At 51.1% G+C, this 16,038-nt stretch overlaps 1 protein-coding gene across 3 annotated transcripts in view; it reads right to left on the bottom strand.

Annotated features, from left to right (window-relative positions):
- The window catches only part of ARAP3 (ArfGAP with RhoGAP domain, ankyrin repeat and PH domain 3), a 541,910-nt gene that overhangs the window by 72,075 nt on the left and 453,797 nt on the right, over positions 1-16,038 (bottom strand). The window lies entirely within an intron of this gene.

Genomic DNA, 16,038 nt, shown 5'->3' with positions numbered 1-16,038 from the left:
ACAGTAAGTGATGTCCATGCTAGAAAGTAATAGTGAATGCTACAGCTGCGACAGGCACCGGGGAGGAGGGGGGGCGATATGAATGTCAGCAGCCCTACATGCCAACAACAGATGCATACTGGTAAGTAGCATATTCCGTTCGAGGCATGTGGGCTGCTGAATTCATATCTGTGCATAGAATGTATAGCAGTCGCTACCCTAGCGGTGGTTGCCCGTGCCAGCTGCAGCAGTCTGAAAAAGAGTTTTGAGAACAGCCTGTCCTACAGCTGCTTGGAGTGTACATCTACGCAGTAGTGTTTGGTAAATGTATGTATGGTAGACCATGTGGCTGCTCTACATATCTCCTCTAGAGGAATGTTTCCTAGGAAAGCCATGGATGCCCCCATTTTGCGTGTGGAATGCGCTCTTGGGGGAACTGTTAAAGTGCGTTTAGCTTTAATGTAACATATTTGGATGCACTTAACTATCCATCTAGCTAAACCATTTTTAGAAATGGGGTTGCCTTTGTGCTGTGGTGAAAAGGCAACAAACAACTGCTTTGTCTTCCTGAAATCTTTTGTCCTGTCTATGTAATATAGGAGAGCCCTCTTAACATCTAGTGTGTGTAGAGCCCTTTCAGGTACTGACTGTGGATTTGGGAAGAACACTGGCAGCTCTATTGTTTGATTGATGTGGAAGTGGGATACCACTTTTGGCATGAATTTAGGGTTTGTCCTAAGCACCGCCCTATTTGCGTGAATTTGGATGAATGGTTCTTGAATAGTTAGGGCTTGCAGCTCGCTAACTCTTCTAAGAGAAGTAATCGCTACGAGAAAAGCCACCTTCCATGTTAAAAATTGTATTTCACACGAGTGTAAAGGTTCAAAAGGTGGTCCCATTAGTCTGGTTAAAACAACGTTTAGGTTCCAGACAGGTGAGGGTGGGTGTCTTGGGGGGGATCACTCGTTTGAGCCCCTCCATAAATGCTTTAATTGCAGGCACTCTGAATAGTGAAAGGTGCTGCCTGTTTTGAAGGTAAGCTGCTATGGCAGCTAAGTGTATCCTTATGGATGTATAGGCTAGATTGCAGCGGTGTAGGTGCAAAAGATAGCATATGTTATTTTGAGTTGATGAGTCTAGTGGGTTTATGTCATTGTTGTTACAATAAATGACAAAACGTTTCCACTTTGCCACATAGCATGCTCTTGTCGTAGGTCTCCTTGCCTCCTTGATAATGTTCATGCAGTCAGGAGGTAAGTTTAGGTAGCCAAACTCTAGGACTTCAGGAGCCAGATTGCAAGGTTCAGCTGATGCGGATATGGGTGCTGAATGTCTCCATGGCTCTGCGTTAAGAGACTGGGTGTTAGTTGTAGTCTTTGATGAGGCACCACGGAAAGTTCTAGGAACGTGGTGTACCACGGTTGCCTCGCCCATGTTGGAGCAACCAGGATTAGCGTCATGTAATGCTGGCGCAGTTTGCGTGCCACTAGCGGTATCAACGGTGCTGGTGGAAAAGCGTAGGCAAATTTGCCTGACCAGTTCATCCATATCACATTGCCCTGAGACTGCGGGTGTTGGAACCTTGCGGGAAAGGACTAGCATTTTGCGTTTTTCTTTTGTGGCGAACAGGTCTATCTCTGGTTGTCCCCACTGTTGGAAGTATGGTTGTAGCACTGTGGGATGAATCTCCCACTCGTGCACCTGTTGGCTGTGTCTGCTGAGCAGGTCCGCTATTTGATTGTCCTTGCCTGGGAGGTGTTCCGCCATGAGAAAAATGTTTCTCTGAATGGCCCACTTCCACACGCTCTGAGCTAGATGTGACAGCTGTGGAGAGTGTGTTCCTCCCTGTTTCTGTAGGTAGTACATTGCAGTCATGTTGTCCGTCCGGATCAACACGGTCTTGTTGCACAGATGTACTTAGAACGCTTTCATTGCCATAAAAATTGCCATCAGCTCCAGTAGGTTGATGTGCATTTTCTTTTGCTGCGTGGTCCATAAGCCCTGCACTGTGTGGTGGAGGACATGGGCTTCCCACCCTATCAGGGATGCGTCCGTCGTCAACACTACTTGTGGTACAGGCTCTTGGAACAGTCGTCCCTTGCAAAGGTTTTGTGGATTCCACCAATGCAGAGAGTTGTATGCACTACTGGTCAACAACACTAGGTCGTTCAACTGCCTTGAGCCTGGTTCCACTGACGTGCTAGGCACTCCTGCAGCGGACGCATGTGTAGTCTCGCGTGAGGGACTATGAAAATGCATGAGGCCATCATGCCTATCAGTTGCATAAACACTCGGGCTGGGAGCGAGTGTTGGGGCCTGAACCTTTGGATCAGCGTCTGAATGCTGTTTATTCTGGCAGAATTTGGCTGTGCTTTTTCTGCCAGTGTCTATTGTTGCTCCCAGGTACTGTTGTACGTGGGCAGGCTGAAGATGGGACTTTTGGTAGTTCAGCGAGAAACCTAAACTGTGCAGGAGGTGAATAGTGCGTGACATGTGGCTGGCACATTGCTGGGCTGACTGTGCTTGTATTAGCCAGTCGTCCAGATATGGATAGACATGAATATGCTGTCTTCTTAGATGTGCAGCTACTGTCGCTAGGCACTTGGTGAACACCCTCGGGGCTGTTGTCACCCCGAAAGGAAGGACTTTGAATTGGTAGCGCTGATTTTGTATTGTAAACCTTAGATATTTCCTGTGTGCCGGGTGTATTGGTATATGGAAATATGCGTCTTTGAGGTCTAGTGTTGCGAGGAAGTCTCCTTGACGCAACAGTGGTAATACCTGCTGTAGAGTGAGAATGTGGAAATGCTCTGATAAGATGTATTGGTTTAGGGGCCTGAGGTCCAAAATTGGTCTGAGAGACCCGTCCTTTTTGGGGATTAGGAAGTATAGTGAGTACACCCCTGTAACCAGGTGTTCTAAGGGTACTAGTTCTATGGCCCCTTTTTGTAGCATGCTGATGACTTCTTGCTGCAATAAGGGTAGGTGTTCTGCGGACATAGGACGGTGTCTTGGAGGTATGTTGGGTGGTGTGGAGGTTAATTCTAGGCAATAGCCATGCTGGATAATTTGCCTCACCCACCTGTCTGTAGTTATGTTTTCCCAGACTGGCAGGAACTGCTGTAATCTTCCCCCGACCGGTGTTACATGGTCTGGGGGTAGTGACAAGAAGTCACTGTTTGGTATTGGTAGAGGATCTGGTGGTGTTATTCCCTCGTCCTCTACCCTTGTTGTTATTGCCACGGTATCCACCTCTACTGTTTTTGTTGTAGGTGTTTTGCGTGTTCCCTTTGTTGTATGAGGTTTGCTGTGTTGGGCCTCCTCTTGCAGCTCCTCTGTTGCTGGAGCGACAAAAGGAGCCGCCTCTGTATTGTTGTGACTGCAAGGCTCCCATAGACTTGGCTGTCTCGGTATCCTTCTTCATCTTGTCTAATATTGTGTCCACATCAGGACCAAATAAATAATCAGGATTTACAGGTTGATTGAGTAAAGTGCTCTGAACCTCATTCTTAAACCCAGAGATGCGGAGCCACGCATCTCTTCTGACATGACACTGGTATTGATAGCCCTGGCTGCTGTGTCTGCCGCATCTAGCACACATTTGATGGAGGCGTTAGATATTAGCTTTCCCTCTTGTATTAGGAACTCTGCCTGTTCCTTATAAAGGTCAGGTAGATGCTGGAAAATTTGCTCTAGTGTGTCATAGTGCCCTGTCATACCTGGCTAACAGGGCTTGTGTGTTTGAAATTCTCCATATGTTAGCTGCTTGAGCAGCTACCCTTTTGCCTGAAGCCTCCAGAATCTTAGACTCCTTGTCTGGAGGTGGAGCCTCGCCAGTAGTCTGTGAATTAGCACGTTTACGTGCATTGGATACTACCAAAGAGTCTAAAGGCAGCTGTCCCTTAATGTATGTAGGGTCCACTGGCGCTGGCCTATATTTCTTCTCTATTCTGGGGTTAATGACCCGTGCCCTGGTTGTTTCCTTAAATATGTCCCCTGCGTGTTTAAGCACCCCTTTTAACATTGGCAATGTTTTGACTGATCTTTCTGAAGTGTTGAACGTGTCAAAGAAGAAGTCTTCTTCAATGGGGTCTGCATGCATCTCCATGTGGTGATTGTATGCTGCTCTTTCTATTAATGCATTGAAAGCAGCTGTGTCCTCTGTAGGCGAAGTCTTAACAGGGTATGCAGTATTGTCTGGAATGGGCGGCTGAAAGTCTCCAGGATCTACAGGGTCAGACCATGGTTTATTCTGGTTGTCCTGGTCATTGTCCACGTATAATTGTACAGTTCATTATCCTCATAGTCCACATCTGTACGTGTGGGAAAATATGTACAAGTCTCTTGCACATGTGGTCTGATAGGCTCAAAGAGAATTGGAGATGTAGATGTGTCTCTTTTCTTTATGAGTGGTATCTTATAGGTCTCAGCATAAGTGTCTGGTCTGATTTTCCTCTTACATAGGGTAACTTTGCCAGTATCGGGGTCAACATACAGTTTTTACTGTTCATCTGTTGAGGGCTCTTGCTCTTCAGGTGCTTTAGCTCTTTTCCCCGTTATCACTTTTTTTGTTTGTGTCGGTTCGATTCCGGTTGTTGGTTCGAGCGCTCTTGGCTTCACGTGTGTTGGAAGTCCGAATTTTATCGGTCCGAGGGTCTTTTGTGTTTCAACAGTCTTTTTAGTCTGTATAAACTTCTTCGGAGCCGTAATTGTTATCGATCCGACTGTTTTCGTCTGTTCGATAACCACTTTTTGGCCTTGTGTCGTCTTCGGAGCTTGCTGCTTCGGAGCGATGTTTTGCTGTCTCGGCTCGACGGACCCCTTCGGTTCGATCCTTGCCTTCGGCTCGAGTGTCTTTGTGTGCACCGGCCTTGGTTTGTCGACTTTTTGTTTCGGTTCGACAACCGTCTTCTGTTCGAGTCCCTTGTTTGTGTTGCTTGGTGTCGACATCGATCTCGTCGGTTCGACGGCCGTTATCTTAGGCGTGGACATGGGTGTACTGGCTCTCGGCTCAACAACCCTTATATGCGACCCAGCCGGGTCGACGACCATTTTCTTTTTGGTCGGCTCCGATGGATCTGCACCTCTCGGTCCGAAGACTGTAAAGTCTATCAGTTTCGGGGGGCGCTAGAGGGCGCACTGCGGAATGGCCGCACTGTCGTGAGGCTCCCGCTGCCCGGAGCTATTATCCGCCTAGGTATCCTGATTACCATCGCTGCGCCTTGAACTGACCCCACGGCTTGGTTGGGATATCGGCTGTCCACCCACGGTCCAACTCCTAAGCCGTTCGGAGGTTGCTGGCCGAAGTTACGAGGGCCCAAAGGTTTCTCCGACTCGCGCTCTGGAGATCTGATGCCCTCTTGCCCGGCGTCACTGTTCATGCCAGTCCGGGGCTCTGCACGTGGGGTGTAGGCCTAGCTCCGCCCTTCTCCGCCAGGTCCGTACGCTGGCCGGGCGAGACGCTTGGCTCTCCCCTGCTGTCGGACTTATCTCTCGGCTCTCCCGCCTGCCAGCCCAGATACCATCACCCGCGGAGGTACAACGGATTTAACACTTGGTTTTTGAAGGTTCCCTCCTTGGGCTGGGAACGGCGACGGCCTTTACTCATCGTTGGGAGTGGCGGGGCGCGCTGGCCTGCTCGTGCCCCCACGATTCGAGCCGCTTATTGCTTGGCCGGGTCCCTTGGCCGAACTGTATCCTGATTCCCATTTGTCTCGTTTCCCTTCTGTACCACCGTTATGGGGAAGCCGGACACTAAACAGTCCAAACTGTCCTTTGACTCTGGTGGGGCCAAACGTGGGACGCGTTCGCTCCAGGAAGCTGGGGCCTCGCGGTCCCCCCCCCCGAATGTCGCTGAGAGTGTCCCGCACCCACCTCCGCCGGACTTTGCCCAAATGATGCAAGAGATGAGGCAGGGGTTCGCCACTATAGTGGACAAAGTGGACAAGATATCGTCGCGCATGGATGCGGTCGTCCAGAAATTGGACGTGCATGAAGAGCGCTTGACGGCGGCAGAACAGCGCATTTCGGACCAGGATGACACGACGGCCACCCATACCACCCAGCTGGCGAGAATGGACAATATTTTGCGTGTTATTGCCGCCAAGAACGAGGAGTTGGAGGCGAGGAGTAGGCGCAACAACGTGCGCATAGTAGGTGTGCCGGAGTCCACGAATGTGGGCAAAATGGAGACTTATGTGGAGAGGCTACTGTTGGGCGCCATTGGGACGGAAGTTTTCTCGTCCCAGTTCATCGTCGAGAGAGCGCATCGGACGTTGGGACCTCGTCCGGCCTCTGGGGCTGCACCGCGTCCCATCATTGCGCGCCTCTTGAATTATCGTGATCGAGACGCTGCTCTCCAGGCCGCCCGCACTAACAGGGCTCTCTCCTTCGAAGGGGTGTCTTTTACCATGTACCCCGACTTCACACCGATGGTGCAGGACCAGCGTCGGAAGTTTTTGGGGGTGAAAAGGAAGCTTCGGGACCTTCAAGTGGACTACGCCTTGCTTTATCCGGCTAAACTTAGAGTGACGCATCAGGCTAAACAACATTTTTTCACCAACCCACAGCACGCTGAGGACTTTGCGAAGCGCCTCCAGCGCGAGCGCGCTGCTGCGGATCGTGGTGACGATCGTGATCCGGAGGGGGAACAATCGGCTGCTGAGGAGGAGGTCGCCTGATTCTGGTGACTTTGGACTTTGTGTATCTTTCTTCCGGTTCTTGAAGTATTGTGGGCGTGTGACTTTTGTATTGAGACCTGTTGGCCGCCTGCTCAGTATTTGCGGCCTAGCTATTGTCCGTTTTCTGCTGATGCGTGGGTTGTGCTTGTATTACGATGAGTGGGTGCGTTGATTTGCAGTCTACGTGGGGTTGGGATGGCACCGCGGGATGGTGTTCTGGGATGTCGCGCTCTGGGCACCCACCCCCCCGCGCTGCGCCTGGGGCCGCCTGATACTCGTTGGCGCGGACACTGGCGTGGCGTGAGGGAGTGGCGTCGTGCACCTCTGGAAGGTTCCCCGGAGGGTGTGCCCCATGGTTACCTTTTGTTTGGATTCTAGTCCTATGTTGGTTGACTGGATGTGTGCTGAGGGAGGGGGGGGGGGGTGTATGCGGCCTGATAGTTGGGGTGGTGTCAGGTGGGTGGATGGGGGGGGGCTGTCGCTATCCATGACTGTTTGCTTGGACCTTTTTGGTAGCTGCTACTGTTGTTTGAGTGCACGGAAATCTCGCTGCGCCCGCTATCCGGGCTGTTCCACTTTCCTATCTTATGTGATGGGTTCTGGGATCCGAGCTCTCGTCCATTCTGGGCCCGAGTGCGCTGGCCGCCATTTTAGGCTGCCACGTGCCGGGACGCATTCTGCGTGCGTAACACATGTGCGAGTTGTGGGTCACGTGGTATGGCTGGGCGGCGAGTGGCGCGTAGACTGTCCTGAGTGCTTGCTTCATGGATGGGTCGATTGGGGGGGAGTTGTTGTGTTCTTGTTTGGTTGTTTTGGAGATGATTGGGAAGTGTATGGAGTGTATGTGGAGGTCGTCCCGTGCCTTGGGGCGTGGACCTATCGTTGGCTGTTGCTGGGAGTTGGATGCCCTGTATTTGGTTATTGGGTCCTGTGGGGCCCTTACGTTATGTGATGTCAACTGCTGTTGTAGATCAGATCTCGATTTTGTCCTGGAATGTACGGGGCCTTAACGATGCCAGGAAGTGCCGTAATGTGATACAGTATTTGGACAGGCATGCTATTCATGTTGCTTTTCTCCAGGAGACGCATCTGCGCCCCGCTCCCTCCCCCGCTTTCGGCGGAAGGTGGGCTGCGGCCAGGGGGTTTGCTTCATACTCTTCATATGCTCGTGGGGTTGTCACCCTTGTTAAGAGGTCGCTTGCATTTCAGGAACTTGGATCTTTGGGGGACCCTGAGGGGCGCTATGTGCTGCTGTGGGGACGGCTCGGGCAGAACACTATACTGTTTGTTAATTGCTATGCTCCCAATGTTGATACGCCAATCTTTTTCGTCACTGTGTGGGGTCATGTTCTTGCTGTGGATGCTACTCACATTGTGTGGGGGGGTGACTTCAATTTTGCATTTCAGGCCCAGTTGGACAGATCTGAGGGCAGCCCTCAGTACAATGTACAGGCTAGGGATGTGCTGCGGGGGATAGTGGAGGAGGCTGGGATGGTTGACAGTTGGAGGTACACCCACCCTGCCACTAGGGAGGGCACCCATTACACCACACATGCTCGTTCATGGGCAAGACTGGACTATGTATTTCTCTCTAGAGGGTTGGTGGCTGGCCTGAAGGGGGCCGCACATTTAGCTAGGACGTATTCAGACCACTGTCCGGTGAAGGTCGATTTGTCCGTCCCCGGGTTGCATAGGCCGCGCCCGCCTTGGCGTTTGTTTCCGGGTGCTTTGCTTGACCCGGTGTTCAAGGAGGAACTCGGTGTGGAGGTGGAGGCGTTCTTCCCTAGGAACAAGGGCTCTGTGGAGAGCATTGAGGTCATTTGGGAGGCATTCAAGGTCACGATCCGGGGTGTCACTATTTCCAAAAGCTGTGGCGTACTCCGTCTGATCGTTCGGACCCTCGAGAGGCTGGAGGCTGACTTGCGAGACTTGGAGCGCAGGATGCAGGTGACTTCGGACCCCGCTCTTTTGGCACAATTCCGCACTAAGCTCTCCGAGTATGAGGAGGAGGCTGCTCGTGAGGCTAAGCACAGGGGGAAGTACTGGACGGCGAGGCGATACTGCGAAGGGGAGCGGCCCGGTAAGGTCCTCGCTGCTCTTACTAGACATCCTAGGCATGGGTCGGACGTGTTGGAATTGGTGTCTCCGGATGGCACTCGCTGTCGGGACACCTCGGAGATTCAGCGCACTTTTATTGAACACTATGCACACCTCTACACGACACAGCAGACGGGTGAGACTCGATACGGTGGATTCCTCGATGAGTTGGCGCTCTGTTGGCTATCGGATGGTCATCGGGAGTTCTTAGGTAGGCCCCTGGAGGTGGAGGAGGTTAGGAATGCCATCATGTCTCTTTCTAATGGGAAGGCCGCCGGGCTGGATGGCCTTCCTGCTGAATTTTATAAGTGTTATATTGACGTCATGGCCCCTGTGCTCCGTGAGGTGTTCGAGGAGTCTCTGGAGGAGGGACGTCTACCGGGCTCCATGCGGGAGGTCGCCATCACGTCGCTGCTCAAGCCGGGTAAGGATCCACTGGATGTGGGCTCCTACAGACCCCTCTCATTGCTCAACTGCGATGTAAAAATTCTCGCGAAGGTCTTGGCGGTGAGATTAGCCGAACTCATGCCCGTTATCGTGTTGCCGGATCAGTCGGGTTTTGTGCCCGGTCGCGCCACCTCTCACAATCTTCGCACTTTGTTTTCGCTTGTGTCGACCATCGATCCCACTGTCCCGGTTGCCGCTATCTTTCTTGATGCCACTAAGGCGTTTGACTCTGTCGAGTGGGGCTACCTTATTGATGTTCTTTGTCGGATGGGGTTCCCCAGGATTTTCATCTCTTGGGTTAAGCTTTTATATACTGATCCGATGGCGAGGGTGGTAGTGAATGGGGTGCTGTCCCCCTCGTTCCCTCTCTCGAGAGGGACCCGACAGGGCTGCCCCCTCTCACCCCTCTTGTTTGCTATCGCCATTGAGCCGTTAGCCTGCAGGATACGTCAGTTTCATCAGCAGAGCGCCTTTAATTGTCTTCAGCGGCAGGTCGGCATTTCTTTATACGCCGATGACGTCACACTCTATGTCAAGGACCCTGAGAACAACCTTAATTCGCTCCTGCGGGAGCTGGTCGCTTTTGGAGGCGTATCCGGGGTTCATATCAACTGGCGGAAATCTCAATTTTTCCCCCTTACGGCTGCGGTGGCTAGATTTCCCCTGGACTACCCTTTGGAATGGTGTGACTCGGAGTTGCGGTATCTCGGTATTGTTGTGTCCTTGGATAGGGGAGACGCGGTTCGGCTCAACTATGGTGTGGCCATTACGAAACTGGCGGATGATGTCACTAGATGGATGTCTTTACCTCTCTCCATGGCCGGCAGGGCGTCTCTTATCAAGATGGTGGTTTTGCCCCGCTTTCTTTATCTTTTTCAGAACCTCCCATATCATCCTGGTGCTTATTTCTTTCGTAGACTTCGCTCTGAGCTTCTGCGATTGTTCTGGGGGGGCAAGCAGCCGCGTGTGGCCTGGGCTACCCTTACGTTGCCTTACGCTGATGGCGGTTTCGACGTCCCTGACTTTGAACTCTATTATCTCAGCGCTCAGGCGCATTATGCCTATCATTGGATGCGCCCCACGCCATTCATGCCCCAGATTGCTGCTGAGCATTGGGTCGCCCACCCGCTCCCATTGGAGGGGATGGTCTTGGGCAAGGTGTCAGATGTGGAAACGCCCCGCACGACGGTGACATGCACGGTGGATGCTTGGAAGCGGATGGCTCAATTGCTAGACGTTTCCTTCCTCTACTCGCCGGCCTTGCCTCTGGCTTATCATCCGGATCTGTCGCTGTTGTTGGAGACGGGGTTTCAGCGAATGTGCAAGCGGCTAGGTGTCCTCACGTGGGGCGACTTGTTTCATGAAGGTGCCTTCCGGACGCAGGCTCATTTCTTCGGTTCGGCTGCTTGCTCCCCTCTGGACCTGTTCTACTTTGTCCGTCTGCGGCAGGGCATGCGTGCTCTGCTACCGGACTACCCTTCGGAGCCGGGGGTGACCCTCCCCCTCCATGTGCTGTTGGTTTCAGATGGGCGACACCTGGTGTCGAAGTTATACGGGGCTATTCGCCGACAGCGATTGGTCCCGACCAATCGGGTGCGCGAGCAGTGGGTTGCCGAATTGGGTGCTCCTATCACGGACGAGCAGTGGAAATACTGTTGCGGACTCACGGCCAATGTTTCTTCTAGTTGTCGCCTTAAAATTATCCACTATAAGTTTGTTCAGAGGTACTACTATACCCCGGCGAGGAAACTGCGGTTTCATTTGGCGGAGGATGATAGGTGTGCTAGATGTCGAGCGGAAGGCGCTGATTTTTTGCATGTGGCTTGGAGCTGTGCGGGGGTTGCGGAATATTGGACCCAGGTTCATGAAGCCCTGCAGGTTATGGCGGAGGATGGGGTGGCGTTTGACCCCCTGGTGATGTTACTTGGCTTTTCTAAAGACGTACCTGCCCCTCACCGTAGATTTGTTGACGTGGCCTTGTTGTTGGCTAAGCGTAGGGTTGCTTGTTGCTGGGGTCGTGGTAGAGTGCCGCGCTTTCAAGACTGGGTGACTGACCTCATTTACTGTCAGGATCAGTATAACATCTATTCTGACTTGATGCCTGTTCGATGCAGACCAAAGGATTTTTGGAGTCCGCTTCAGGTGTACCTCCTGACCAGAGCGGCGCGGGACTCTGATTCTGACCTTGAGGACCGTGAGGGGATAGGCTGATGACAACGTGGTGGGCTGGGATTTCACACGACACCTGCTGTTCTTTTGATATCGGGGGGGGGGCTGACTGTCTCCTTTTCCTGCGAGCTATGGAAGGGTGGGAGTCTGCCTTCGGACGGGCAGTTTAACGGGAATCCAGATTGTATCCCTATGCGGCACCCTTCTATCCAGTGCTCCTCATACTTGTGTCCCCTCTGGCTAATGTGTTCTTCGCTGATGTACTGTATTCATATTGCATTGTTTTACTGGCTCGCCTGCCCATGCTGGATCACTGTATTTTAATATCTCTTGCGCACCTCGTTGGTGCTCCTGGTATTGACTGATGCCCTGCCCTGTACTTCCTTGTGTCTCCTTATTCATGTATATTTTGTATGCTTTCTAGGCACTGACGTACCACTGTAATGGCTGATTGTGACTGTATGTTTTGAATGTACACTCCCCTTGTACCTTCTTGTCTCCAAATAAAGGTTTAAAAAAAGTCTATCAGTTTCGGTTTTGTTTCCATCACTTTCGGTTTCGATTTTACCAAGCTATGGTAATGTTGCACCGATGGCTCTTGTCTTATATTCTTAGCCGGGCTGAATTGCGGGGCTATAGAATCGATGTTATGATCTTGGCTAAGGCCTTCGGGCGATGCCTCGACCTGAGCCTCTGGAAGCGTATCAGTAAATGTACTGGGCTCCGTACTCACGGTTGGCCCAGTGTCTCGCCGGAGTCGTCCTCGATGGCTCCGATGCCTGGATCGTCATCCCCTACCTCGACAATGTCTTCTTCTTCGTCGATGTAGTAGTTGGAGTCATGTTCTGACCCCTGCTCCGACTGCTGATCTGAGTTTTCAGCTTCGACGACCTCTTCGTCGTCTTCAAACATATTCTCCGGGTCAGGCGCTGGCTTCTGCATTGTCTGCCTCGCTGCTCGTCGAATCCGAAGTGTTTTTTTTCGATCGAAATTGTGCACAAGCTAAGCAGTCGGTTTCATTGTGTTCTGCAGATAAACACTTGTTACACACAGGGTGTTTATCGATGTGTGGATATATTGAGTTACAGTTGGGGCATCTTTTGAATGGACTTCGTTCCATTGACGATCGGTCCCTTGGTGTCGAAAAGGCCACGCGGCACGATTCGACGTCCTGAGTTGAAAACAACAGGAATAAAGTTGTCGGCACCGATCGAATAACAATACCGACGACCCCGAAGGCCTTTTGGCCTTTTAGAAATGTTTTAATAGATTCCGAACTCCGAGTTACGAAATTACATCCGAACCCAATGGCGGAAAAAAACAATCTGAGGATGGAGAGGATGCCCATGCGCACTGTAGTCCAGGGGAGGAGCCACCTATCTCGTGATACTTTGAAGACTCTTCCAGGACAACAATATGCAATCATCCGGACCCAACACTAGGCGGCGATCTATGCACAGATATGAATTCAGCAGCCCACATGCCTCGAACATTAATTTTCATTAGAAAAATAAATGCTTAACATAAATTTGGTTCAGTTAGCATAACCAGGCTGCACAACACCACATTATGAAAAGTGCATGTTTAAATGTTGTGCACAAGCATTGTTTTCATTTAGTTTTTTAGAAAATTACTGAACTTGAGCTGCAGGTAAGATCTGTGTCTGTACGTAAAGTAACCTTTTTTTCTGCTAGCGTTCTCGGCTGAAGCATTGTGCTTTTAAAAGACTCCAGGGTCATGAGCTAAACCTTCATTTCTGTGTTAGCAATGCAGAACAGTCCATTGTTTTAAGGTACATTTCTCATGGTACTGTCCTATGAATATAATTTTCTAGTAGATATTTTTTGAATTAACAGCCTAATTTGTTTAATGCACAAGTAACATTTTAGTGCTGTTGTTCTACATAAGAACATGCCATGAAATAGTGTGCGGTTTGAGTCTAAAATACAAAGATGTTCTACTTAAAATGGAGTTAACATCATTCTACTGTTTCACTAGGGAGAGCCAGATGTTGTGTGGTCCTTTTGTATTTAGGGTTGTTATTATTCATTTGGCTATCTTTATATGTGATGTGAGCTTCCATGAGGTTTCGTGCACTAATGCAACCTTGTAGAATCAGAGGTATTACATCCTGTAACATTACCGTATGAAGTGTTTGGAAAGGAGGTAGGAACTGAGGGGCATGAGGTCTAAAATGGGCCTAATAGAGCTGTCTTTTTTGTGGATGAGGAAGTAAGGAGAGAAAACTTCCTTGCCACAATGGTGATGGGCTATGGTTCTATGGCTCCTCTGGGGATAGTAAGGAAAAGTGTCTGTTCCATTACCCTGAGTGAATTCTCTGAAGTGAAATCATCGAAGACAGGGGTGCATGTCCCTGAAAGGAGTCGTGGCCCGAACAGTGGGGAGTAGATCGGTAAGTAGGATAACCTACAGCGCTGCTTAAAAACAATACAGAACAAGGACTACAGAGTGGAGAACCTGATCCCTCCAACACAGGGATACAACAAGACAAGGGCATTGTGGACCATCTGCTTTATCAGCTGCAGCAGAGGTGGGGTTATTCATGAGCCTCTTCTGTCTGGAATACAGTGTCCAAAGGAGAGCAAACAGGAGCAAGGAAAACGACAGCTGGGTAAATAGAAGAGCGAATGAAAGAAGGAATATTGTAAGAAAGGTTGAAAAGAAGGGAGTAAGGATGTATATGAGGGTGGGTGGATGAATGAGTATGTGGATGAATGAGTTGGTGAAATGAAGAGTGAATGAATGGGGGATGGAAAATGCGAAGGGATGGCACAGTAAAGGGATGGATGGATAACTGGATGGACAGGTGAAAGGATGGCAGAGTAAAGCAAATGTTGAGTGGGTGAAAAGTAGTGGTGTGGGAACAATTACGCTCTGCCGGCGGAGTTTGCGGAGCTTTGCACACTCCATGCAGAGTTCTGCAAAACTCCTAGAAGTGACACGGAGTGGAGTTTTTTCTCTTGAGCAGTTTGCCATGTTAAGTTGGCGACCACTTGTGAGGAACAATTGTGCCCTAGACATCCTCCGGCCGAGATTTCTCAGAGCAGGCGGTCGCAGCATGTCACAACCACTCGCATTGAGAAATCTGCTGCTCGTGTTGAGGAAATTGATGCTAGAGTAGAATGTCAACTCCAGCCCAGAAAGCAGCTGCGCCCTGCGGTACGACGCCTATAGCTGTTCGCGCTGATTCTACATAACGGGACAAACTCCTGGCACTAAATATCAGTGTGAGCAGTGCGACTTAACAGACTCAGCCGCAGGCGGAACTCGGCGGAGGACTGCAGAGTTTTCCCAACACTTTGCGGAGCTCCGCAGAGTAGAACTTCACGACCTCCGCACAGGCCTAGTGAAAAGATGAGTGGATGATTGGCTCAATGGCACACTGGATGGATGGCAGAATTGATGAATGGATGGGGGGACAGTGAATGGATGGATGGCAGAGTGAATGAATGGATGGCAGAGTTGATGAATGAATGGTTGTTATGTTATGTTATGTTATGTTATGTGGTTTTTATTTGGCGCACAGATGCTCCAGCTAAGGAGCGTCCTGGCGCCCGACAAGGCAGCTACACAACACAACTAAATAAAACAACACAAGCAAACAACTAAGGGAATAAAAACGTTTTCACAGCGCGACGAAAAGAAAGCAAATCGCTCATAGCGCGAATTGCCGGGGGTAAGGAGTTCCACAAAGCAGCGGCCCGCACTCGAAATGAGCGTCCACCGGCCCTACTTCGCTTAAAGCGCGGCACCACGGCCAGTTCGAGGTCTGCCGATCTTAAGGGTCGAGCTGGGATGTAATTGGCCAGGAGGGTCGTGAGGATCGTTGCCGGGGACCCCTTCAAGATCTTGTAGGCGACGCAGAGGACCTTAAACTGAATCCGCTGAGCCACCGGAAGCCAATGCAACGCCCGTATGGTGCTGGAGGTAGGACAGAATCTTGGGAGGCCTACCACCGCTCTCGCCGCGGCGTTCTGGATCCTTTGCAGGCGCCCGATCTCTGCCACATTCAAACCGGCCAGCAAGGAGCTCGCATAATCCAGCCTGGAGATGACTGTAGCTTGGACCATGAGTTGCCTAGTGGGGGCATCGAAGAACTTTAGCACAGGACGGAGCCCACGCAAGATGCCGAAGCAGCATGCAGCCGTGCGTTTAGTGTGGCATGCAAACGTAAGGGAAGGGTCCAGCCAGACCCCGAGGTTCTTGAGCTCGGCGACTGGGATGGGAGCAGTACCCAGCTCCTCCGGCCACCATCTCTCTCCCCACAGTTCCGGCTGTCTACCAAATACCATGACCTCGGTCTTACTAGCGTTTAGCTGAAGACAATTGGACGTCATCCAGCTGGCGACCGCCCTCAGTCCTTGTTGAAACCTGGGAGCGTCGACTTCGGCATCCCCGCTGATCGTGACCGCTAGCTGGGTGTCATCGGCATATGACACCATGGTCATACCCCATTGTTTGACAACCTCAGCTAGCGGCCTTACGTAAAGATTAAACAGCGTAGGGCTCAGCGAGGAGCCTTGGGGGACGCCCAGGTTCAACGGATGGAATTTGGACTGATAAGGCGGGACGGTCACGCTAAAGGCCCGGTTGGTTAAGAACGACCGGAACCACTCGAGAGCAGTGCCGGTCACACCAGCCTCCT

This window comes from Lissotriton vulgaris, chromosome 7 (genome assembly GCF_964263255.1).
Source record: "Lissotriton vulgaris chromosome 7, aLisVul1.2, whole genome shotgun sequence".
NCBI classification, from domain to species: Eukaryota; Metazoa; Chordata; class Amphibia; order Caudata; family Salamandridae; genus Lissotriton; species Lissotriton vulgaris.
Note: the sequence above shows the minus strand (reverse complement) of the source record. Positions and strands in the feature narration are given on the sequence as shown.